This window comes from Pongo pygmaeus, chromosome 5, assembly GCF_028885625.2.
Source record: "Pongo pygmaeus isolate AG05252 chromosome 5, NHGRI_mPonPyg2-v2.0_pri, whole genome shotgun sequence".
In the NCBI taxonomy this organism is placed as follows: domain Eukaryota; kingdom Metazoa; phylum Chordata; class Mammalia; order Primates; family Hominidae; genus Pongo; species Pongo pygmaeus.
The window spans coordinates 154133914-154161133 of record NC_072378.2 but is presented as its reverse complement, the minus strand read 5'-3'; the positions used below and the strand labels follow the sequence as shown (position 1 = coordinate 154161133).

Genomic DNA, 27220 nt, shown 5'->3' with positions numbered 1-27220 from the left:
CTGCCATCCTCTCCAAATTCACTCAGCGTGAAAGCCTAGGTCCTACAAGTGGCCTACAAGACCCTTCATAATCTGTCATGCATTTATACTCTGACGTCTACAAGTTTCCCTCACTTTCCTCTGTCTCACCCACTTGAGCGTTCTTACTGTTTCTCACACACACTAAGCACAGTCTAGTCTCAGGATCTTCCCTCAAGCCATTCTTTCTGCCCCCCTCCAGCCTTGACCAGTCCCCTCATGCATTCTTGGCTTAAAGCTTCCCTACTCGAATACTTCAAACTGTCATCCCCTCCAGGTCTTTCTTCCCTGTACCCTATTCTAATGTTGCTTTTATATCTAGCACTTATTGCATTTAACATAATATCTAGTGTACTCAGTAATTTATAAGTAATTTATTGAATGAGGTGTGTGTTATTTTAACTCATTCAGTTAGCAATTTTTTAATGATGCAGATGAGGTGAAATGGAAAAGGGAATGTAGCATAATGTAGAAGCATCCAGAATCCAGGACCAGATTCCAGAACCCAAGACCGGATTCTCTTCTTTCAAACCTTAGCTCCCCCACCTATACTCTGTCCAGCCTTGAACAGTTCACATATTTGTGCCACGGTTTATGCCTGTCTGAAATGCAAAGGATGACAAAATCAACATTATATTGTTCTTGTGATGATCATATATAAAGCACTTAAATATTATCTAGCATATAGGAAACAATAACTGTTACTTATAATAGCATATAACTTAGGCAAATGATAATTTATTTCTGGAAACCCAGTAATGGTCATAGCTCAGTAAATTTGGGAGTTAAACTTAAAAATATACGAATAAATATGAGCAAAGCATAATGAAATATTGGAAAAATCTAGATATTTAACAATATAGAATAGCTATATAAATGATATTTTAGGCATTAAATTCCATCTATAGAGATGTGATAATAGCTGGATAAGCTTCTGCTATGATGGTATGTGAAGAAAGTAGGATATATTTTATAATTATGTCATCTAAAGTATATACAACGTGAATGAAAAACATTTTTTAAAGTAGCAAAATATGAACAATTGTCTTTCTGTTATACATTTGTAGGGAATTTTAAATACCACTTTTTACAGTTTTCTTTTGTTGTACTAGTTTTAAATCATAATAACATTTTTTAAGTAATTTGTCTGACTATGCAGGAAACAAATCCATTTCCCATATGTAGTCTCAATCACATGAATGCATGGTTTAATTCAAAAGTTCCAAGAAAAAGAACAAAATATAACATCTTATGGGACTAACATATATACGCTTCTAGCAATGTTTTCTTTTTTAAAAATGTGGTGTTGCCCAGGCGCAGTGGCTCACGCCTGTAATCCCAGCACTTTGGGAGGCCGAGGCAGTGGATCACTTCAGGTCAGGAGTTCAAGACCAGCCTGGCTAACATGATGAAACCCCATCTCTACTAAAAATACAAAAAACTAGCCAGGCATGGTGGCGCACATCTGTAGTCCCAGCTACTCAGGAGGCTGAGGCAGGAGAATCGTGTGAACCCAGGAGGCGGAGGTTGCAGTGAGCCAAGATCGTGCCACTGCACTCCAGCCTGGGAAACAGAGCGAGAGTCCATGTCAAAAAAAAAAAAAAAAAAAGGGGGGGGTGCTGTAGTAGGAAACCTCATCATATTGCGTTGCATTCCACGGATTGAAAAAGTAAACCAAAGTCTGCTTAGGTATTTTGAATAATGCTATTTTCTGATTAAAATATTTTCTGTACCAGAAATATAATTAGGAGTTAGGACCTGTATTATTAAAGGTCCATGTAAACCTCAATTTCATAAACTTATTTGTTAATAAATAGTTGAATCTTCGATATGAGTTACTGTGAACACTTTAAACATTTCCTAAACTTAAAGACAGCTATTGTCAACTTCATCTTTGATACATAAAGAGCTTAGAAGTCATTACTCCCATCCCTACAACAAGTAAAACCTGAAAGTCAATTGTTTTTATTGATCCCATAAGAAAACTGAGGTCCCAGGTCAAATCACTACCCTAAATCTAAAGAGGCAGTTATTTCCAGGGATATATAGCAACCAAAGTCCACTTGCCTGTAGCAAAAGCCAAAAGAGCTATAAACCGGGAGGCAATCTTAAACGTGTGAATTGCTCAGCCTGAGTGAGAGCCAGCACGAGACAAAGAAACTCTGCAAAGTGTAGTTTTAGGGGGCCTCAAACACTTTCACTGGCTTTCTCATCAGGACCATCCCAGGTTCTCATAGTGAGGATCCCACAATGATCTCAGTGTGGCCCTGACAGGAGGAGGGGAACAAGAATAGCTATTTTGAAACATTTTCAGAGTCTTCTCCTTGGCAAAGACCTAATCTCCAGGGGAAAGGACCTTGCCAAAGTGCAATTCTGAAATCTTATCTGAGTTGGAGGAAGGGCAGTTCTCCCCATCCTTGCCTCTTCTGGTCTTTCTTTCTTACCTAAGGAAGTTCGAGAAACATCTATAGTGGGAGTTAGGCATTCAAGGAAATCCACTGGAAATGTGCCAGCCAGGGAAGGGAGTAGTGGGCAGGGCCCAAAACAGCTCTACTACTAGAGGAGAGATTGAAACACGTGAAGACTACAGCCCTACACATAGGCCCACTAAGTGACTGCGATTTAATTGAACTGGCAAAGAACACTCCCCACCTCCCACTCCTTATAACCCTACCAATAGGGATCCAGAAAAATGCATAGTGGATTAAGGTGTAAGAGCTGCCAGCACAGACTCTCTCTGAGAAGAAGTGTTTAGGGAAGAACCAGAGCAAAGATAGATTAAAACAAAAACACTGGACAAAATTGTATCCTCTGGTATCCAAAGCTACAACAATCACTAAACACAGAAAAACTGTCGGCCAAATTAGCATAAATCCTCCTGCTAAAGGACTATTTACCTCAGTCTATTTTATTTAATAAGTCTGGATTTCAATAAAAAATAAGGCGTGCCAAAAAAGCAAGAAGGAAAACAGTGTGAAGGGATAAAGCAATCATCAGAGTCACATTCTCATAAAATACAAACATTGGAACTATTAGGCAATTTAAAATAACTATGATTAATATGGGCTCTGATGGGAAAAACAGATAACCTGCAAAAGCATATGCATAATATAAGCAGAGATGGAAACTCCAACAATAACAGGAAGTGTTAGAAATCAAAAACACAGCACCTGAAATGAAAATTGTCTTCAATGGACTAATTAATAGACTACGTAGAATAGAAAAGATTCGGTGAGCTCAAAGGTAAGTGAATAGAAAATTCCCTAAGTGAAATGCAAAAAAAAATAGTAAGAAAGAATCAAAACAGTACATTCAAGAACTGGGGCAAAATATCAAAAATTGCAAAATACATATAATTGAAATACCAGAATGAGAGGAAAGATGAAACAGAGCAGAAGAAATATTTTCAAAATTATCGACAGGTATGAGACAACAGACCCAAGGAGATGAGAGAAAAACAAACAACATAAATAAAACAAAAACCAAAACAAAAAAATCACATATATGTATACCATATTCAAACTGCAGAAAATCAGGGCAAAGAGAAAATCCTGAGAGAAGCCAGAGGGAAAATGTCTTACTCATAAAGGAACAATGGTAGGAATTGCAGCATATTTCCCATTAGAAACCATGAAGGAAAAAAAAAAAGAGAGAGAGAGAAAGAGTGGACTGAAATATTTAAAATGTTGAAAGAAAAAATATTAGGTTGCTGCATAAATAATTGTGGGTTTTATCATTACTTTCAATGGAAAAAAAAACGCAGTAACTTTTGCACCAAACTAATATCTTACCAACCTAGAATTCAATATCCAATGTAATAATTCTTAAAAAGTTGAAATGAAATATTTCCTCAGACAAACAAAACCGAGGCAATTTATTGCCAGCAGACCTGTAATGTCAGAAATGTGAAAAGGAGTTATCAGGCATAAGGAAGATTATATAAATGAGAAACTCATATCTATATAAAAAAAGGAAAAGTATTCAGCAACAAATAAATATAAAAATACTTTCTTTTTAAACTCTTAATTTCTCTAAATGATAAGAATTTGCTTAAAGTCATAACAGCAACATATTTAACTTATAGCATTGGAAAGCTGGAAAGCTGCCTTGGAAAGTCCCTGGCTTCGAAGTCACCTCTACATAATTTGACCGTACAATTCTAGCACACTCCATGAGATTCCTTCTTTTTCTCTACTTTGAAATCTATATTTTGTCTAATTTGTCCATTTTTTCTGGTTTGTAGAAAGGAGAGGGAAGTATTCCAAGTATTCAACTATTGTCCCTCTTGGGCTATATTTTTAAACTGGCTTTTGTTTCTAAACAGGAAAGGAACACATTTTTCTGTAGTCTTAAAAAGTATTACTTCAAATAAAATGATATTTTACAATAATGTCATGACAATAAAAATTCTTATTGCTGTTCCAATTTTTCCTTTTTCTAATTTTATAGCTCAATGTAATTTTCTCTAAAAAAAGATGAAGTCTTGATTTGAGACCTCATCTGACCAAATATCAACATTTCATCATTGAACTTGATGCTTACTTCAATAATATTTGATTTTAAACTGTTCGACATAAGCATGTTTTGAATTAGGCTAAAGTTAGGTAAGTTTTAAAATTTTTGTGCAATCAAAATAGCCAAAAGTGTCTATCCCTCATAGCCATATATTTAAATTATGTGCCACAAAAATAAAGATTTTTCTAAAGAAATATTTCATTGAGAGCAAAACTGGAATATGAAATTAATCTTATAGTAGGTTTCTTAACAGGTATCAAGCCTTATAATGACAGTATATTTTTAATTCCATTTTTCTTATCTATCAGAATATAGCTTACATATTCTGACCAAAAAAAAAAAAATCACCTAATTTCTCTAAACTTTCGCTCTTTCCTTACTATGCTTTCATGTTTATTGGTCAGGATAATTGATTTTAACTAATATAATAATTAACTCCAGAATTTCGGTAGCTTAGTACAATAATGCTTAATTTCTCACTCATATTACAATTCATTTGTTGTTATTTTTTGTTTTTTTTTTTTGTTTTTTGTTTTTTGTTTTTTGAGATGGAGTCTCGCTCTGTCACCGGGCTGGAGTGCAGTGGCGCAATCTCGGCTCACTGCAACCTCTGCCTCCTGGGTTCAAGCGATCCTCCTGCCTCAGCCTCCTGAGTAGCTGGGACTACAGGTGCGCACCACCACGCCCAGCTAATTTTTTGTATTTTTAGTAGAGATGGGATTTCACCATGTTGGCCAGGATGGTCTCGATCTTTTGACCTCATGGTCCACCCACTTGGGCCTCCCAAAATGCTAGGATTACAGGTGTGAGCCACCGCACTTGGCCAATTCATTTGTTTTTTAATCATTTCTCCATGCAGTAATTCAGAGCTCCTAGGACCTGTCATCCTGCTGGGCCACCACACTCTTTGGGCCTCCTTGGGTTTCTCCACTGCTCTGTGTTCAGTAGGACTAGGGAGTAAAAAGAGAGAAAGAGAGCAAGGATGATTATTTGGGGTATGTTAGAGTCTCAGATCTAATGGTAGCATTTGTCCCTTGAACTCACATTCTACTGGCCAAGCCTCTGCCATGTGGCTCCAAACTCACTGCAAGAAAAAATGGGAAAATTAGTTCCTTTGTACCTAGGAAGAGGAAATAGAATGAGGTGGCTTTAAACTAGGGTCTGCCAAACTTCGGTTAAAAGCAAATACTTGGGAGCCATATGGACTGAGTTAAAATCTTTGTCTTACCACTTTCTTGTTGAAACAAATTACATAACTTCTATGGATAATTATGGAATTTACAAGGCTGTGAAAAAATTAAATGAGTTAATTTATATAAAGTTTTTAGCAAAGGGCTTTGCACTTCCTTGTTAGGTACTCTTATGGGCTGAATCGTGTGCCTCAAAAGTTCACATGCTGAATTTCTAACCCCAGTGCCTCAGATTGTAACTGTGTTTGGAGATACAGTCGTTAGACAAGTAATTCAGTTAAAATGAGGCCATTAGAATGAACCCTAATTCAACATTAGGCAAACTTAGAAGAGGGAATTTGAACACCGGCACACACAGAGGAAAGAGGATGTGAAGACACAGAAAGAAGACAACCATCTACAAGCCAAGGAGAGAGGCCTGGAACAGATGATCTCACAGCCCTTAGAAGAAACGAACCCTGCCAACACCTTGATCTCAGACTTTTAGCCTCCAGGGCTATGAGAAAATAAACTCCTGTTGCTTAAGTCACCCAGGCTGTGGTACTTTGTTACGGCATCCCTGGCAAACTAGTATGGGCGCTACAATGTGTTAGCTATAATTAGCCATTTCTTCTGGCAAACAGGCCATTCAATCTCCCTATATAAATTTTACCTTTATGTATAAGGTAATTGGAAAATGCTACTCTTTTCTAGAGGATAGATCTTATGTTACACTTTTATGAGACTAAAGCCTTTCTCTCTCTCAGTAAAATCCCAAATATCCAAAGCACATAACACAATGCAGTTCATGTTGTGGACAATCAATAATTCTCTCCCACTTGTTTCTACAGTTACTGCAACACCCACGTTTTATTCCCATTCCTCCAGCTTGAGTTATGTGCACTTCTCTGAATCAGTCATGATGTGTTAGAAGCCAGAAAAGACCTTAATCCTCAGTTTAGGAGCTCAGTCAACATTTTATAACCATAGCTAAGGCTACAGTTTCAGTTCAGAAATTCTCTCTCTGTTTTCCGTAAATCCTTATAAATGTCATGTATTTTATATTGCAGTAATCCACCTTTGAGGGATTGTATATGGTTTGCTTTCTGAAATATTTCATAGAAGGCAGTTAAGGGCTTTTAAGTGATAACAATAACAACGTTAATGATCATAGTATTTTAGAGTTTAAAGTAATCTTCAGAATCATCGTTCATGCATTGGACTGATGTGGTCAGCAAGCTACAGAAACGGTAAATAAACACCTTGCCTGCTCCCCACAGATGAGCAAGAGGATTACTTAGTTCAGGTCCCCTGACTCTTGGCTCTTGTTCTTCCCACTCATCACAACATCAATAATGAAAATGAAATGCACTTTCTGCTGAGAAAGACAATTAGTAGTATGAAAAATTGAAATTGTTACTTTTCTCCCTATCAAAAGAAATCAGATTTTTTGTTTCACTCGGCCTCGTGCATGACTAAACATAATTCTTCCGTGACTGCAAATGATCGCTCTCTGAACACTTTGACAAACTGAAGCAGCAGAGCAGGGAAGGGACGTCAGTGATTTTTAAGCTCATCGTTTTCAAAGCTGAGATGGCTAACAGACCCCAAAGATGGTGATGATGGTAGAAAAAGAAATATATTCTTATTATAGAGTATTTCTTAACACTTACTTTGTAAAAATGGTTTTAAATATCCCTACCTTTAGAGTCACGTCAAATTAAGACTGACAGTCCGGCCTGAACAGTGAGTCCTTATTTCCATAAACTACTCCTATCACTAAGCACATTAGTAAACTAACAAAATGCAAAATGATAGTGCTCATTCCCTCTGGAAGGAAAGAGACGTGGTGTTGTGTCACAATGTGACGATTGTCACATTTTGTTTCCTCTCCTATAACAAATGGCTTGAAATTTAAAGAGAACTATTCAAAATATTATGCTACTTTTAATAAGAAATTAATATATATATATGAATCATATATATATGATTTACCCCTTTCCCATCTGAAATACTGGAAAGTTGTGGAAATGAGACAAAGTCCAATGTTATTTTCCTCTATCTTAAGGCCTAATGATTCCATAGCCAACTACTGAAGAGACGGAAGGGAGTTAAATGCTTTTGAAATCACCTAATTCATGGAGATATTATCAATAGAATAAATGAGACCTGAAATATCAGAATGGCAGTTACATTTTATTCAAAGTCTTTCTATTTGTCTTGATGCCAGAAACTAGCAAAATTCATATATATATATGAATCGTATATTTTTTGAATGAAGGATCTGTATTGCATTAACCTCTTTCCAGGAAATTGTTCAGCTGAATGAAATCCCGGATGAAAGTGGCTGTCACAGGAAAAGGTTGTATCCGTCCCATGGGTCATCCTGGTTTGGGGAAGTGTTTCTTCTAGTGTCTCCTTTGCAAAAAATAGGCATTTCTGGCATCAAGAGAAATAGAAAAACTTTGAATAAAATGTAACTGCCATTCTGATATTTCAGGTCTCACTTATTCCATTGATAATATCCCATGAATTAGGTGATTTCAAAAGCATTTAACTCCCTTTCGTCTCTTCAGTGCTGGCTATGGAATCATCAGGCCTTAAGATTGAGGAAAATAACATTGGACTTTGTCTCATTTCCACAATTTTCCAGTACTTCAGGTGGGAAAGGGGTAAATTTTGTTGTTCAACCAGGAAGATTTTATATGTAAAAATGTTTTCCTGTGATTTTAACCTCAGTGGTATTCTGTAATTCATTTTTTAAAAAGCAACATTCCTCTTCTAGACTTTTCTAACCATTTGAAAGGGTAGCAAAATCTGAGAATGCTTTAGTGAAATTGTAATTTGATGCCCTGATCTAATCCTTTTCCTTGAGAATGACAGAAATATTTCACAAAACGGTGAGAACATGATTATTATCCTTATTTATTTGGAATCTTTTGGCAGCACAAAGAACATCTTTCTTGCCCAGCATGACTTTGAACAGGCAGGTACTTTGTTTGACAGGAAAGATTATCACATTGACTGATCTGAACTATGGGCTTCGAGACATCGATCTCCAGGGAGAAACAGCAGCTGTGCTTCAATTCCAACTCGCTTGGAAGAAATAAACTATTTCTTTAAATGGCTTTTCAAACAGTGTGCACAACATTTGAAAAGACTTTCATTTAACCATGCTTTTCTGTACATTAGTTACTTGTCCATTAATGCCACCAATATTAGCCACACATGAGCAATGGGCAAAGCTATCATAGCGATTCCAATTAGACCTGGTTATCTCTAAAACTTTAAATAGACTAAATAAGAATGTGTCAAATGAGTCACAACAGGAAAGGCTTGTCTAGTTTTTCTGTTTATTAGCAGGATGACCTTTCTCCTTTGAAGACAGAAAAGTCAAACTATAAAAAGCTTCTTATTTATTCATTAATAATGAGAAAAAAGTCTTACAGGTCCAGAAAGTCTTTCTGTTTGATGATCACAAACCTTACACTGAAAATAAAAAAACAAATCTTTTGCATGTGTTAGAGAAGGGCATGAACTTTTCCAAGTATCTGGCTGTCTGGACGTCTCTCGCCTGCCAGGACACTGCTGGCCCCTGCCTTCTTGTGTCGTGGTTAACACCTTCTTACCTTTGAAGATTCAATTCAAAGTAGAGTTCCTATACAAAGTGTTTGTTAAACACTGCCCTATGCCTCCTCATTCTCCAAACTTGACCATTTCATTCTATTTATTCTCCCTGATTTTTTTATATATATATACTATATATATTATATATTATTATATATTATATATTATTATATATTATATATATGATATATTATATATAATAATATATAATATATACTATATAGTATATAATAGTATACATCAGAAGTATAATGTGTGTGTGCATATATATATATATATATATATATATATATATATGTACTTCAACCTTGGTATCTTCTTTTCCGAATTCTCCCCTTGAGAATGTAAATTAGTTAACAGCAGGGAGCTTGCATTATTTATGTTCCATTCCCATTGCCTCATGTAATGTCTTGCACGTTATCAATAATAAACTCATACTTAATGCTGTAATAATAGATTAATGACAAAAACCCATAATTTTCTTTCCACACATTTATTCTATATCAGTGTGTATGTATACACACATTCATATATATTCTCTATATAATTGCAATCACTTATAAAATTATAAAGGATATTTATAAAATAATTATAAATTATAAAATCACTTATAAAATTATAAAGGATGTTTAATAATATTCAAACATAAAAAATAAAACTATTTGGCTAGATTGTTATCTCTGTAATGATCTGTTCTGCATTCTCTTGTTGTTTTGTCCAAATTTTGCCAGCTGTATTTGGCACATCCTACAATAATCTTGCCCCTCGCCAATTATATCATTTTCCTGACACACAGACCTCATCTCCAGCTCACACAAAGTCATTTAAAATGCCATCCGTGCTCATTGATCCCACGGAGTTGTCTCTGCCTAGCTTGCCTACTTTCCTCTTTATCTCAGGATGGTTGCACATTCTGTTTTTCTTTATATACAATAACACTATTTTTGAAAATTTTTAAGAGAAATACCTTCAGTTCCTGTATGCAAAAGATCACAATGAAAAGCAGTTTGCCTGAATGTGTAGAATATGCCTTAGAAAACTCCAGTGGTCTTTTACTATTTCTTCACCCAAAGCAAATAACTAGAAAAGCAGGAAAAAAACTATCAGGTTCAAATGGAATATTTAACTTCATGAGTACACATTCATAAGTCCTGAGTGATGTAATATGTAAATAACATTAGTGAAAAAAGATCACTTCGTATTTCATTATAATAGCCTATTTCTCCACACGTCTTGCATCTACTGTGTGCACATACTCATCTGCCGCAGATCTCGTCATTTGTGTTAATTTCATTAGGCCAGAATAACTTTCCACACGTTGAAGGCACAGTCTATGTTTTCCTAGGTCTGGTGACTCAGAAATAGCAGCCTATTTTTTCTCAGAAATCTTACATCTCTCCTTGCACATGATTTTCTCAAAGTTAGCTCTAGTTACAATCTATAGTCATTGATTTCTGCAGCATATTCCACCGTAGAACATTTCCTGATGCTCTGTCCATTCATCCAGGAATGTTTCACATTCTGCAAGAATTTTTTTTTATTTCAGATTTTTTAATAAAAATTTTGTGTAACATAGAATTATCCTTTATTTCTTTTTTTTCTTTTTTTAATTTTATTATTATTATACTTTAAGTTTTAGAGTACATGTGCACAATGTGCAGGTTAATTACATATGTATACATGTGCAATGCTGGTGTGCTGCATCCATTAACTCATCATTTACATTAGATGTATCTCCTAAAGCTATCCCTCCCCCCTCCCCCCACCCCACAACAGGCCCCAGAGTGTGATGTTCCCCTTCCTGTGTCCATGTGTTCTCATTGTTCAATTCCCACCTATGAGTGAGAATATGCGGTGTTTGGTTTTTTGTTCTTGCGATAGTTTACTGAGAATGATGATTTCCAATTTCATCCATGTTCCTACAAAGGACATGAACTCATCATTTTTTATGGCTGCATAGTATTCCATGGTGTATATGTGCCACATTTTTTTAATCCAGTCTATCATTGTTGGACATTTGGGTTGGTTCCAAGTCTTTGCTATTGTGAATAGTGCTGCAATAAACATACGTGTGCATGTGTCTTTATAGCAGCATGATTTATAGTCCTTTGGGTATATACCCAGTAATGGGATGGCTGGGTCAAATGGTATTTCTAGTTCTAGATCCCTGAGGAATCGCCACACTGACTTCCACAATGGTTGAACTAGTTTACAGTCCCACCAACAGTGTAAAAGTGTTCCTATTTCTCCACATCCTCTCCAGCACCTGTTGTTTCCTGACTTTTGAATGATTGCCATTCTAACTGGTGTGAGATGGTATCTCATTGTGGTTTTGATTTGCATTTCTCTGATGGCCAGTGATGGTGAGCATTTTTTCATGTGTTTTTTGGCTGCATAAATGTCTTCTTTCGAGAAGTGTCTGTTGACTTTGATAAAGAAAACAAGCAAACACATAAAACCCTTTTCAATTGTAATTGCTTTAATCCTCTGCTGCCCCAAGTTGAAGTGGTATAGGAAAAGTGATGTCATTTGATATTCTTTGGATCAACTGAGTGTTTTGAAAACAAATAAAGCAAACAAAAAGCTGGCATCCTAGACCACACTTTCTCCAACTCTCATGTGCATATGAATTACCTGGGGATCTTTTAAAATGGGGTGAAAGGGAGCCTGAGATTCTGATTACTTAATAAGCTCTGAGGTGACATCAACCTGCGTGCCCAGGGCCACACTTTGAGTAGCAAGGCCTCGGGCTTCCGTTACCACCTGTGTCTCACAGTGGGACCAGGCACTTTTGTTCTCAGTAAGCTGCCCCGGTGGGACACAAGTAACCAACATAAAACTTCCACAGTCCAACATTTGGGAACAAATGGAATACATGATCTTTCACTGATGTTTTGTGTTCTGTAATTGAATGTTCTTTATTTTTGTGAAGACAGCATTCTAACAAGTGCTGAAGACTTTTAATTCAATACTTCAGTTACTACAGGTGATTACTATACATTGAAATGAAATAGAAACTTAATTGTATCCTAAGGTAACTTGCATGTAAGATTAATCATTTTTCAAATTGAAAACATGAGTAGCAGGAATTAATGTGCATGTACCCTTAACTACATGTGCTGTACCAATAAGTTAACTGAAATGACTATTATTTTTCATAAATGGCTGCAATTTTCAAAAAAAGATGTTATAAAACATGCTGTCACTAGTATGTGGAATTTTTCCCTTAAGACATCTCTAGCATTATTAAGATCTCAAACCCGACACGACAAAAGCCTTTCATCAGCTTTTATTACCTAATTTCAATTTGAGAAACTTTCCCTTCAGTGAAGCATCTGAAATTATTGATGAAAAAATTTGAAAGCTAAGTTATACAAAGTTGCATTTCTTATTGGAAAAAATATCTGGCAGTGGAATGAAACAGATTGTCAAATAAATGACTACTATTAAGTGTTGTATAGGCGTCTAGAAAGATTAAGTAAAATGAATTTCTGATACACATTCAACATATAGCAGGCTTAGGATAAAAATATTTTAAGCACTAAGGCTTGAGCCTCTCTCATTCCCCTAGTGTCTGATTTTATTAGCATGGTCTTTGACTATCATGAGATTTAACTTTAGGCTATTCATCCACTTCGGGAAGACGCTAAAATGTAATTTTGTGCTAATGATGCTGTGGACATATAATTTGTATCACTCATTGGTGGCTGCTGCTATATGTGCTTAAATTTTTGTGGGGTCACTGTACTCAATTGTATCTATTACTTTAGTATTTTGTTGTGTACACAGGAATTCTTACAGTCCTATAGGGAACAGAGACAAGAACCCAGAAGATTCTTTATACTCTGCCTAGAGCCTTTCTGGATGAAAATTTTTGGAAGATTTTTATCTAAATAAGAAAGAATTTCTTTTTTAGTTTTTTAACATTGATTATATCTTTGAGATGTCTGACGGCTAAAGGAATATGGTACTATCTTTTGAGCTCAAATCATATGATAAAAATAGAGGCAATTACAGAGCATAAGAAAATTTGATCTTGACTTCAGCTACATAAATAGATATTAATAATCTTGATTTTACTCTTTCTACCTCTCACTTAAAATTGTAATTATGACTTTTGGAACTTTCTCTATTATGATCATAGTGTTAAATCCTCTCAAATTATATTTGAGAACTCCTGTATTTTTAACAATTAAAATATTTTTGATTCTTTCTTTTGTATCCTTAAGGAATACTATCTCCCATCTCATTTGTGACCATAAAGAAAAAGTAAGCAGAATATCTTAGAATTTAAAATCTTAGCAAGCCTTGATAATTTTCACTTTATTCTCTCTAAAATTCCTCCTAATCCTTCAAGCCATACTTAAATTAATAATAAGCACTGCACACTTTGGTCACACTCCTACAAATGGCACTACCATCCTGTTATACAGACTGCAAAATCTCTTAAATAATGCCTTCTCCCATGTCTACTTACTTCCTAAATTGGTTAGGAGAATCATATATTTCACAGTAATAAGAATAATAATTGGGCTGGGCATGGTGGCTCATGCCTGTAATCCCAGAACTTTGGGAGGCCAAGATGGGCGGATCACCTGAGGTCAGGAGTTCAAGACCAGCCTGACCAACATGGTGAAACCCCATCTCTACAAAAATACAAAAATTAGCCAGGCGTGGTGGCGGGTGCCTGTAATCCCAGCTACTCGGGAGCCTGAGGCAGGAGAATCGCTTGAACCCGGGAGGCTGAGGTTGTAGTGAGCTGAGATCATGCCACTGCACTCCAGCCTGGGCGACAGAGCAAGACCCCATCTCAAAAAAAATAATAATAATTGGAGAATCTTTAGACATGAAGAAATATTTTATATCTTATTAAAGGCAACTGAAATATGCAGGGACAAAGAATCTCAATCTTTAGAGAAGACCAAGGAGATAGTAAATATACTTAAGCCAAAAATGTGTTAGCCAATCGGCAACAGTTCTCAAGTATAAAATGCTTGCTGAGCTCAGGGAGGAGAAAGGAAAATAAAACATGTATCTAAGAATCACATTTGAATTAAAACATACAACATACCTGCTATGCTATCTCTAAGCTTGAAGTGGTTTCTGAGCTTTACATAATTACATATCATGAACTATTCAAGTGATGAAGCACATGAAAATGTCTCCAATGCCTCCTTGTTCTCACCTAACATGGACTTTTTCTAAGTGTACATCCGAGTTAGGTGTATTTCTTTCTGGTTTCCGACTCATGTTATTTCTTATCTATTTCTGCTTTCCTACTATTTTGAGTTTTAATTCATTAATTAACACAAGCATTTTGCTTTCCTCAAAACTGCTGTACAAAAGTGTGGCTATGGAATCTTCAGGTCTCAGTGTCTCTAAATTGGATGTTACTGATCTGTAAAAATCAGCAATTATACTCTACACTGGACCATGGCACGCATAGTGTTTTAAAGTCCTTTTGGAATGAAGGAAGTTTCCTGGCTTGGAGTCTGAATTAAAAAATAATGACTCATGCGTGCTGTCACTTTACTTGCCAATTCCTCTGTGACACTATTTAGCAGCCCTCAGTCAACAGTGGTGCAGAATATAACTCTGTCATCACTTATGGAAATTTTGTGAGGTTCTGGGTTGGTGGGAATTGGAAAATAATTAAAGTTATACATGTGCCTTTTTATAAAATGCATATGAAAATAATATATGTGAACATATTCTTATAGTACAAAGCAGTAATGAAAACTGAGTGGTTATTTCTGGGCTGGTGAAATACCATCATCAATACTTTTAGGCGAGGTAGAAGGGAGATCCAAAAAATTTTAAGAATCTTGGAAATGCTTTATTAAGACAGCATGAGACAGAGGAAATTGGATATTGTGTGCAATCACTAATGTAACAATGGTTAAGACAGTGATTAGAACCATTATTGGCTATAAAAAGGGGATATTTGATCCATATTTCTACGACCCATAGACAACATGGCAGAAGAATCAAACTTTAAAGTACAAGACACAACGGAAAGGGCATCTGGGGAAAACAGTTGTCCAGAGTAATGTAAATAACTCTGGAAAAATAGATTGTTCTCTGAAGAATCTTGATACAAATTGTATTTCTTCTTAAGACATTTTGTTTTTGTTCTGTTGTTTGTTTTTTGTGTTTTTCAGGGGTGGAGAAAGAAGCAAAACTATTAGCTCTGCATATCTAATTTTGTAATTATTAAAGTTGGTAAAAGAAAAATATGAAAAATAACTGGCATTAGTCCTATCAACATAATAGGTTGATGTAAAGTGACTTAAGAAGATCATAGACAATAATGTCTATCATTTATCTAATAACATGTTATTGAATACTGATTATATGTTTTCAGGTGACATACATTATGTCTGCTTACCTAAAAATTGGCCTGGAAAGTAAACATGTTATGTTCATCCTGTAAGTGAGGAAACTGAAACCCAGAGATGATATATAGCTCACCCAAAGACACACCTTTCTGTGGCGGGTGAGAGGTGCCATAGTATGGCCATTTCTAGCTCAAGTTTCTCTGATTGCAAATCATGCCACCTCCTGAAAGTGAGGAAGTGAGCATGGAGAAGCTACATTTAAAGTCAACGCATTGAATCCAAACAAAAAGTCAACATAAAAATGAGTACGACCATGCCAATACTGCCTGAGATTTGCTGAATGTAATTATTTAAATAACATGAAATAAAATAAAAATGGCTGATTTCTCTAACATGTTTGAGCAGCCCATTTAATGACCAAGATTTAAATAGATAACTTTATATTTTTAATAAGACATTTTAAATTAAGAAATATAAATACCTTTGATGTCTGATTACTGTAGAAGAACAAACACAGGGCATCTACCACCATGTGGATTTCATAATACAGTACTTCACAGCTGAGTATTTGATGATCTGAGGAATAGTTGAATTTTCAAGGAAATTTAGCCTTTGAAACAGATCCCTTGGGATTCCTGAATGAAAATAATCATGCTAGTTATGGGCATGCCTGATTTTTAAAAAGCCTGGGCATCTCTTTGGTTTACACCAGATTAGTCAATCATCCACAGAAACCTTACTAAAAGTAAATTCTGTATTTTTCAAGGCTTAATAAATTAGGCTATAAATTTTCCAATCCCTGTCGGCTCTTGAGAGACAATGTATCTTCTAAAGCTCTCAACTCATTTTGGGCTTATAATTCACAATACAATTAGAAATTATAATTTATAATCGAGTTATAAACAAAAGGCATTTTTAATTAGTAGAATGAGAAATGTCTGATTTCAAAATTTGGCTCTTTTACTTAATAGCAATGTGACAATTTCTTCATCTATATGATCAAAATAGTAAAAGCACACCTCAGCTTTCTTGTTAGGACAAAAATGAGACAATGTTTGTAAAATGTTTAGCACATTATTAGCCTAATGCTGAGTTATTTGCTCCCAGGCTGTGTCTCATGTCTTTCTTCCTCTCTTAGCATTTTCTTTGCAGTCACAATTCTCCTATTAGAAACTATAGCAGTGTTGAGTAATAGTACATGCCAAAATAATATTTGATAAATGAAGTAGAAATATGTGAACATACCTCAAAAATTCTCTGGAATCTATTTCTTATATGCTTGTACATTAAAGCAGAGGTCACTGTGTTGTGTGGACCTTTAATGGACTTCTCCATGTTGATATTTCTCGGTACTTAGTAATCACATAAGTACTTGTTTATTTACTGATTAATACAGGCAATAATGAAACCCTAGAAATGATTTGTGTTCTCACTTGCACTTTAAAAAATTAAGTGTGATTATCTTGAGTTTGCATAGATTCCTTAATATATTCCTATCTGCACCTTTTGTATCAACACATAATTAACTGAGATTATATATTTTCTTAAGGTAAACAGGCTAAAAATAAACCAATCCCCCCACTATTATTACATATTTAAAATAGATCTAGAATATCCCTATCTGCACCCATCGTATATCCCTTTATTTATCCCTATCTGCACCCATCGTATCAACACATGATTAACTGAGATTATATATTTTCTTAAGGTAAACAGGCTAAAAATAAACCGATTCCTCCACTATTATTACATATTTAAAATAGATCTAGAAGCATACTGCAAAGACCTGCCCTTTCTCCTCTTCCCAAATGCCATGAAAATTTTGAATCCAGCAAACTTTATTTTTAGGGTAGCTATGTGTGTGCACATGCACACAAACCTGTGCATGTTTAATATGATAAGTAATTACCTATGAGTATTTTCTTTTTTCTGTGCAGGGAGTTGAAATCTTCCATTAATGTAACAACAGTTTGAGACATTCTAAAAGAGGTCTGATGGGTGATGAGGAACTAATAAACAAAAATGACATTAGAAGTAAGAAGGCTGACAGTTCGGACAGGCTGCAATCTTCTTACACTGTTTGGAACCATATTTGAGGGCATTAGGGCTATTTTGTTTGTATTAGAAATAATAAAGGGCTAATTGTTCAAAAGGGGTTATAGACACAAAGAAAGACACAAAGAAACTATGAAACATCCAGAACAATTGGTCAAAGAAAGAAAGGAATTCAGAATTTCTTTTCTTTTTTTTTATTTTATTTTTTTTTAGTAGAGATAGGCTCTCACTTTGTCACCCAGGCTAGACTACAGTGGCACAATTATAGCTCACTGCAAAGTTGAACTCCTGAGCTCCAGCTATTCTCCGCCTCAGACTCACAAGTAGTTAGGACTACAGGCAGGTGCAGAAATCTTTTTTTTTAAAGGCTTTTTTCGCGGGGGGAGGTGAGGGGCTGCCTTTGTATGTTATTAAACTGTTGTAATGCTTCAATAACTGGTTACATTTATCTAGTTAGGAGATAAGGCTGATGGGATCCTGCTTATAAACAAAAGAGGTTCTCTGATTTCCTTGTTCAGCAGCTTGGATATTTCTTTAAAAAAAAAAAAAACGGAGTCTCGCTCTGTCGCCCAGGCTGGAGTGCAGTGGCGCGATCTCAGCTCACTGCGAGCTCCTCCTCCCGGGGGATATTTCAAATACAATATATTAACTTTGCAAAGGCTTACCTGTCAAGTACTAGAAATCCGCTGCATTTGGAAATATTAACATTATTCTGTGAAGCATACAAAGTTTAGTAAAAATATGAATAGTTTACAAGTAGTAAAAATAAATAAATTGAATCATAAAAGTGATCATGAAGAAAGGGCAGACTAAAATATCTATCTTTTAAATAGAAGAAAATGTTTTCTAACATGCAAGAATATGAAATATTAATTTTATAGGAAATGAAATTAGAAATTAGAAATAACTCACTTTATGAATTGAATAAGAAAAAATCCACTTGTACAATGCATTTTATCAATTGAAGGCATTTGATAAACATAGCATCATTACTATTGACAATATCTGCAAAGGGAACCCTGATATCCTTTGAGTTTGGTCAGTTAATTAGTTTTGCTCAGAGGTTATCAGTTGTATTAACTGTTTCAGAGAAATACCTTTTGGCATCTTTACTATACTGTTTGTCTCTTTTTATTTCAAATATATATTTTCTTTCTTTCTTTAAAAAATTTTACTTTAAGTTCTGGGATACAAGTGCAGAACGTGTAGGTTTGTTACATTGGTATACGTGTGCCATGGTGGTTTGCTGCACCCATCAACCCGTTGTCTAGGTTTTAAGCCCCGCATGCGTTAGCTATTTGTCCTAATGCTCTCCCGCCCCTCGCCCTGCCACCAACCCCCAGAGGTATGTTTTCATCCGAATTATTTCCTTCCTTCTACTTACTCGGTGTTTAATATGCCTTTTTCTAATTTTCTATGCTGGAAACATGCCACTGATTTAAAACCTTTCTTCTGTTTTTATGTAGGCATTTAAAGTATAAATTTCCCTAACTCACTGCTTTTGTTGCATCCCGGAAATTTTGAAATGCCATGTTTTCATTTTTATTCAGTTAAGAATATCTCCTCATTTCCTTGTGAGTTCTCCTATAATTCATGGATTATTTAGAAGTATTGTTTAGTGTCTAATATTTGCAAGTTTCTAGGTGTATTTTATTATTGATTTCTAATTTAATTCTATTGTCAAAAACACACTCTGTAATATTTCATTCTTTGGAAATGTATGGAAACTTTTGATGGCCTGGCATATGGTCTACTTAATAATATTCCACGTGCATGTGAAGCAAATATGAACCTGAAGTTGCTGGTCATAGTGCCCTAGAAATATCAACTAGGTCAGATTATTTGATAGTGTTACTCATAAATTTTGCTCAGTTACTAGGAAAGATGCATCCTAATTTCCAGCTATAATTGTGGGTCAATTCCTCTCTTAACATTTTTTTTCCTTTCCAATATGGATGCCTTTTGTTTTTTTATCTTGTCTTGTTGCACTGAATGGAACCTCCAGTATAATATTGAATAGGACTGGTAAGGCAACTATCTTAGCTTTTTTCCTGATCTTAGGAAAATAATTTAATCTTTTACCATTAAATATAGTTTTAGATGTAGGTTTTTTGTGGATGGCCTTCATCAGGTTGAGGACATATCCTTCTACTTACATTCTGAAGCTCTACTATTAGGTGCACATTTAAAATGGTCATGTCTTCCTGATGAATCATGCTTTTATATTCATAAAGCATAGCTCTTATGATGGTTATCCTACATGTCTACTTTGTCTACTAAAGTCTACTTTGTCTGATATTAATAGAGTCCCATCAGCTTTATTATGCTGTAACATTTGCACTTTATTACTTCCATTTACCTGTGTCTTTATCATTGGAATCCTTATGATTGGGTTTAAGTCTACCATTTTACTATTACTTTTCTATTTTTTACCCTCTTCTATGTTTCTCCCTTCTGATTACCTTGCCTTCTTTTGAATTAATATAGCATCTTTTAGCATTCTGTTTTATTTCTTCCACATGCTTTTTAGTTATATAAAAATTTATATAGTCGTTACCTTTATATCTTTTTTTATGAATTTTACTGGTTGTTCTAGGAAGTATGGTATTTCTCTTAACTCATCACAATTGACATTAAATTTATATTATACCAATTCACACCTTACAAATGTAAAAACCTTTCAATATAATTCCATTTAATATGCCCTTGTTCTTTGGGCTTGTAGTGTCACTAGTTTTACATAGATTTTAAATCCCATAATGAAGAGATACCGTTTTTACCTTAAGTAGACGTTAATTTTTTGAAAAAAAAGTCTTAAAAAATAAGAAATAGCTAGCTTTTTATATTTACCTTCTACTTGTATTTCAAATAGAAGTATTAGTACTTGTATCTTACAGTTTAGGTGTGCTGGTGGCAAATTCTCTTAGCTTTAAAAAAAACATAAAATATCTTTTTTTTGAAGAATATTTTTGCTGGATTAAAAGTCTGCAGTAAGTGTTTTTGTTGTTATTGTTGTGGTTGTAGTATGTGTATTTTGGCGTTCTTTACCCTGGCCCCCGCTTGAAAGACGTCATTCTGTTACTTCCAGCCTTGCTTCTGATGAGAAGTCAGACATAATTTCTATTGTTCTTTCTACCTTTTTCAATGTCCCCTTTTTCTCTGACTTTCAAAATTTGCCTTTTATATTCAGGTTGGAGCAGTTTGTGTATGTACCTAGGTGTGTTTAGCTTTTTGGTATTTAACTTGGTTGAGACCTACTGAGCTTCTTGTGACTTATCTGTAAATGGATGCCTTTCACCAAGTTTGGGAAATCTGGACATTGTTACTTGAAATATTTTCTCTGTTGTTCATTTTCCTCTGTCCTCTCCTAGAACTACATTTATATTTTTTCTACTTGGTATTGTCTCACAATCACTGAAGTGCTATTATTTTTCTGTAATTTACTGTTCTCTATGTTCTTCAGATGGAATAATTTGCATAGTCGTATCTTCAAGTTCATGACCATTCTTCTGTACGTCACTCATTTTTCATCAATTTTTTATTACAGCTATTGTGTTGCTCAGTTCTAGAATTTTATAAAAAGTCTGTACTCCTCTATATGTAATGTGTCATTTTTCTATGGCTATTTTAAAGATTTTTCTTTTAACTGTGGTATTAGTAGTTTTACTATGATGGGTTTGATGTGGATTTCTTCATACTCATCCTTCTTGGAATTGTCTAAACTTCAATCTCTTAAATTTATGACTAAATTTATGAGACATTGTAAATCATAATGTATTTCAAAATTTTTCTGTACCGTTTTCTCTCTGCTCTCCTCCTGGACTCTAATTACAGGCATGTTACCTTTTAATATTATCCCAGAGATCCCTGAGGTACCATTTATTTTTTAATCATATTCTCCCTCTTTTTTTTACTAATAAAACATCAGATAATTTTTATTGATCTATCTTCTAGCTCACTGACATTTTTCTCTGTCGTCTCCAATCTGCTTTTATACCTACCCCAAGAAGTTTTTAATCTTTAATATTTTATTTTTTAGTTCTAAATTTCCATTTGTTTCTTTTTATAGTTTCTACTTATTTGCTTTGGTTTCTTATGTTTTCATATATTAGGCACATTTTTATTGTTATTGAGCACAGTTATAATAGTTGCTTTAAAATATTTCTTGCCAATTCTAACATCTAAGTATTCATAAGGTTTTCCTGCAATGATTGTGTGTTCTCTGGAGAACTGGCCATATTTTCTTCTTTCGCTGGTTGAAGTTGAGTATGATGAGGCTGTATGTACCCTGGACGTTGTAGAAGTTATGATGTGAAATTAAGCCAAGATTATTATTCAATGTTCTCACAATTTAGGTTTTGCTCTTGAAAAAAGACTTGTCTTAAACTATTTTTATTTATGTAGATTCATTTTAAATTACTCTATTTTTATGGTTTATTTAATATGAACTAGCATTAGTCATACTTCAATAGTGCGGTCAAATGAGGAAGTGTTTGACGGATGGAAATTTTAGGAACTCTTCTCAAGTAAAATAGTTTCCAAAGTGAGTTTCCTGGGAATCAGAATAATTATTTTTACTGCTGAATTAAAGTTAAAATTCCAAAGTTACAACAAAAGCCTACTGCATGTTGTGGAAGTGTAGAATCATCATTTTGAAGGAACACTCCAACTGACGCGTATTCAAGCAAATATTTTATAGCTACTTCTACTAGAAGACAACATTGGTTTGTTTGAAGACAACATTGATATAGTTTGGAGGTTTGTTGCCTCCAAATTTCATGTTAAAATGTGATCCCCAGTGTTGGAGGTGGGACATATTAGGGGGTGTTTGGGTCATGGAAGCAAATCCCTCATGAATGGCTTGGTTCCCTTCCCATGGTAATGAATTCACAGGACAGCTGGTTGTTTAAAGGAGCCTCGCACCTCCTCTTCTCTCTCTTCCTCCCTCTCTTGTCATGTGCCACGCTGGTTGCCCCTTTGCATCCTGCCATGACTGTAAGCTTTCTGAGGCCCCCCACCCAGAAGCAGATGCTGGCACTATGCCTCATTGACAACCTGCAGAACCATGAGCCAAATAACCCTGTTTTCGTTATAAATCACCCAGTCTCCTGTATTCCTTATATCAATGCAATGGAATAACACAATTGGTCATATATACACAGAGAAATGCACATATATGTACATATATGTGTGTATGTCCATATGTATTTACTAAACACATATATGTGTTTCTTTCATATACACACATTAGCACACACATAAACATAAGCATATAATACTCACATATTTGTAATTTTTCCTCATACCTTATTAGCTGCTTCCATCAATAGATCTATATAAGAAGATACAGGTTATTTTGCCCTCTCTACTTGTCCCCATTGCTACATGGACACCCAGAGGAGATGGCTGTCTGTTCACATTCACGTGGACAGGATAACAGTAGATTTGTCATCTTGCCCTAGGGTTACAGTAACTCTCTCACCCTCTGTTACACTATAGTCAGAAGGCATCTGGAGCATCATACCTTCTTCTAGTCTACTCTATTGACAGCGTCAAGATAATGATATCAGATGAGGAAGAAATGGGAAGTAGACTAAAGGCTTTGGCAAGAAACGTGCACTTTCAGGTGGTGGGAGATCAAGCCAATAAAGAGCTAAGGAGCAAGTTAGTTGCATTTTATGGGGAATGCTGAGACATCTCTTCCAAAATACAGGGCTATTTATTGAATTGTACACTTTGCACCAAGAAAATGCAGAACAAAATCTGGCGGCTGTCTTTGAGTTATGAATGTAACTTGGTATTAAGTTTATTACATTCGAAATGGCAGCAGTCCATCTTGACTGGAATCAGCATATATCCTGGAATTTCATTTGCTTGTCCTGCCTTTAGTGACCAAGTCCACATTACTATGCAAGGGCTTATTCAGTACTTGATTCAGCAGCACAGGATCAGGCATAACATCACATTAGCCCATGACACTCCCACATTACAGCAAATGCCATGCCAGGATGCACATGCCAGTGGATGCATGGCCATGAGAACCACCATCCATATCACATATTGCAGCTCCAGGAGCTCCACTGTGATAGAGCAGTGAAATAGCCTTGTGGGGGTACAGCTGATGTGCCAGCTTAGAGATGAAACCTGGAAATGATGTTGCACCACCCTTAGAATGAAAAATATACCCTAAATCAATAACTATTCTATTATGCCCTATGAGGCTCAAGAGCCCAAGAGTGGCAGTAGGCCTGCCCACATTTACCATCACTTGACAGTGACCCACTTGAGGAGTTTGTGCTTCCTCTCCCAAATCTCTCCGTTCTGAATGTCTAGACATTCTAGTTCCCAGAAAGGTAACTTTTCCACCAAGAGACACGGCAAGTGTCCCACTCAACTTTAAGTCATGGCTGCCACTGGGTCCCTTAGGCAGCTTTTCCGAGAGAGCAGTAGGTAAGAAAAGAAGTAATCACATTGGTAGGAGTACTTTTCTCTGATTATCGGAAAGAGCTTCTATTTCTGCTATTGCTTAGGGGGGCTGCGAAGAATACATTTCACACCCTAAGGATTCATTCATAAGGTTCTGATCTTCCCCGGCCAAGTTTTGATGGTAAAAGCACAGGTGTAGCATCCATGTCCTGAGAAGGGCATTGGGACAAAATCATAGATTTCAAAGAGAGGGTACCGGGGCCACCCTAACAGGTAAGTCACCTAGACTCAGGGGCTAGCTGAGAATGAGAGGAATCTAGGATTGGTATAGAGGAGAAAGATGATGGGTATTCATTTGCAGCCTGGATAAGAGCTGGTGTGATGGGGTTGTAGTTTGTTATACTGACCTCTGTTTTGCGCATTTTTCCATGAAAAGAGACCAATCAGAATCCGTGAGGAGCTGTGCAGAGCTTATATGAAGCAATTTTTGTTTGCTTGTTTTTATTTTTTATTTTTGAGATGAAGTCTCACTCTGTTGCCCAGGCTGGAGTGCAGTGGCACGATCTCAGCTCACTGCAACCTCTGCCTCCCGAGTTCAAGTAATTCTCTTCCCTCAGCCTCCCAAATAACTGAGACTACAGGAATGCACCACCACGCCAGGCTTATTTGCATATTTTTAGTAGAGACATGGTTTCACCATGTTGGCCAGGCTGGTCTCCAACTCCTCACCTCAGATGATCCACCCATCTCAGCCTCCCAAAGTGCTGGGATTACAGGTGTGAGCCAACACGCCCGGCCTATATGAAACAATTTGATCCAAGCAGTCCAAGAGATGAACTGCAGTATGAGCTTATGCAGTATGAACTGCAGTGTGCTGCTAAGAGCTCCCTTTCAGTACTGACACATTGTCCCAGCTGCTAGGAGGGTTGGCACTAATGGCTGTCAGCCTAGTCTCTCCCATGGGGCATTCAGCTAAATAGATCCAAGACCCTGGCCCTTCTCCTGAGTGTGTGCACATACAATGACTAATCAATGTGGGGTACAGGCAAGCCCCAATTCAGCTCAATTTCGAAGGGCCATCCCAGCCCCGGAGCCTCTGCTGCAACTGTATCACCTCTACCTTTGCCCATTCCTGTGTAATTCACCTCCCACAGGTTTTATTTCCCAAAACGCACTCCAATACATCTCTCCCTACATGAAAATCTTGAGTCTTGGTGTTTTCTTGGGGAACCCAAACTATGACAACCGGAATGAGGTTACCGCAGTTGAGGAGCTTGCTTCCTCAACTCCTGCATTTCTTCTACCAACACCAAAGAATGAAAAATTTTCTCTCATTTCTACCCACACGCCTGCCCTAGTGAAGATCAGAGAAGAGTATATCAACAAATGTTGCATGTTACTAGGAAATTCGGTCAAGAATAGAATATGTCCTGAAAATTGACATCTAATTTGCTATTTATTTCAAAGTGCAATTGGCTTCCAGTTTATATGTAATTATATTTATAAAATAATGAAGAAAATAGTAAGCTATAGTAGTAATCGGTGCAGATGTTATATACACATAGATACGCAGATTAAAATGAAGACATGTGTCTCTCTGGTTATCAGTAAAATAAATTTAAAAAACAAAATAGTAATTTACACATTAGTAATCCAATTAATTGTGTAAATTACAAATTACTTCCCTGGTTTTCTATTAAATCTGTTTAATTTGGGAGAAATTTTTTTTTTTACTTTTATGTTGAAATAATTTGAGGCTTACAGCAGAGTCACAAAAGTAGTACAGAGTGTTCCCATATATCCTTCTGGCAATTTCCCCTGGTGTTAACATCACCATAGTAAAATTATCAAGACCAAGACAATAAAAGTGTTACAGTGATGGAAAGGAAAGGATGTTATTTTAATTTCCGACTGGAGGTAAATCTCTCTGGTAACCTGCCTCGTGCAGACTTCTGACAGCTGAGAAGGTAGCTGCTTTATCTGTCTCATGCTGAGCAAATAGGTCATTACACAGGCAATCAAAGCTAAAATCTCACAATCTTGGGTAGCTGTTTAAAACATATAGAGACTAAACTGCCCTTTATCAAATAACTCTGAAGTTTTTTGCATATTAGTAAAGATTTGCAGTTCATTACTTTAAAAGTTCCCATTTTCAGGGACGTTCTAATTTTGAGAAGGCACTCTTAATATTGATTGCATGTTTAAGTTTTTTTAAAAAATTTAATCCTGACCTATTGCTATGGTCTGATTGTTTGTGTTTTTCCAAAATTCCTATGTTAAAATCCTAACCCCCACAATGATGATATCAGGAGGTAGGGACTTTTGGGAAGTAATTAGGTCACAAGGGTTCTATCCTCATGAATATTATTAGTGACCTTATAAAAGAGGCCCCAGAGGGATTGTTTGCTCCTTCCACCATGTAAGAACACAGCAAGAAGACACTGTTTGTGAACTAGGAAAGGGGCCTTCACCAGGTGCCAAATCTACCAGTGCCTTGATCTTAGAATTCCCAGCCTCCAAAACTGTGAAGAATAAATTTCTGTGACTTTTAAACCACCCAGTCTATGGTATTTTTGTTATAACAGCCCAAACAAACTAATGCACCTATTACACGGGAATTTTATCTGTTCTTTTTGGCTTAATCAGTATGCATATGATATGGTTTGAAGACCATTTACCATCTATTTAATTTCCTCAGTCTAAACTACAATGTATTAATATCATTTCCAGTATATTGTACTCTGAACTTACAACTTAATTCTCCAACAATTGACTAAATAACATATTATAAACAAGATGCACTATATCTTTTATCTTGAATACTATACTTATATTAGTTCAATCAGTTGCTTTAGCATATTGGTTAACCTTATCATACTGTTGACTTGCGTTTTACTTGATGTCACACAAAACCTCTGAAAACTACTTACACCTGGTGCTGTTAAACTAGCTATACTAGCAATGCAAATATTGAAAATCCTGGAAATCTGTTCATTTCAGTAAGTTGTAAATATTTTTATCTGAGCCTGTATTTTGGCAATGTAAGAATATATGCAATATCTGTTTTGTTAT

At 35.7% G+C, this 27220-nt stretch overlaps 1 pseudogene; it reads right to left on the bottom strand.

Annotated features, from left to right (window-relative positions):
- Positions 1-8080, bottom strand: part of LOC129039140 (ATP synthase subunit a-like) — a 50270-nt pseudogene extending 42190 nt beyond the window's left edge.
- Between the last annotated feature and the right edge of the window lie 19140 nt (positions 8081-27220).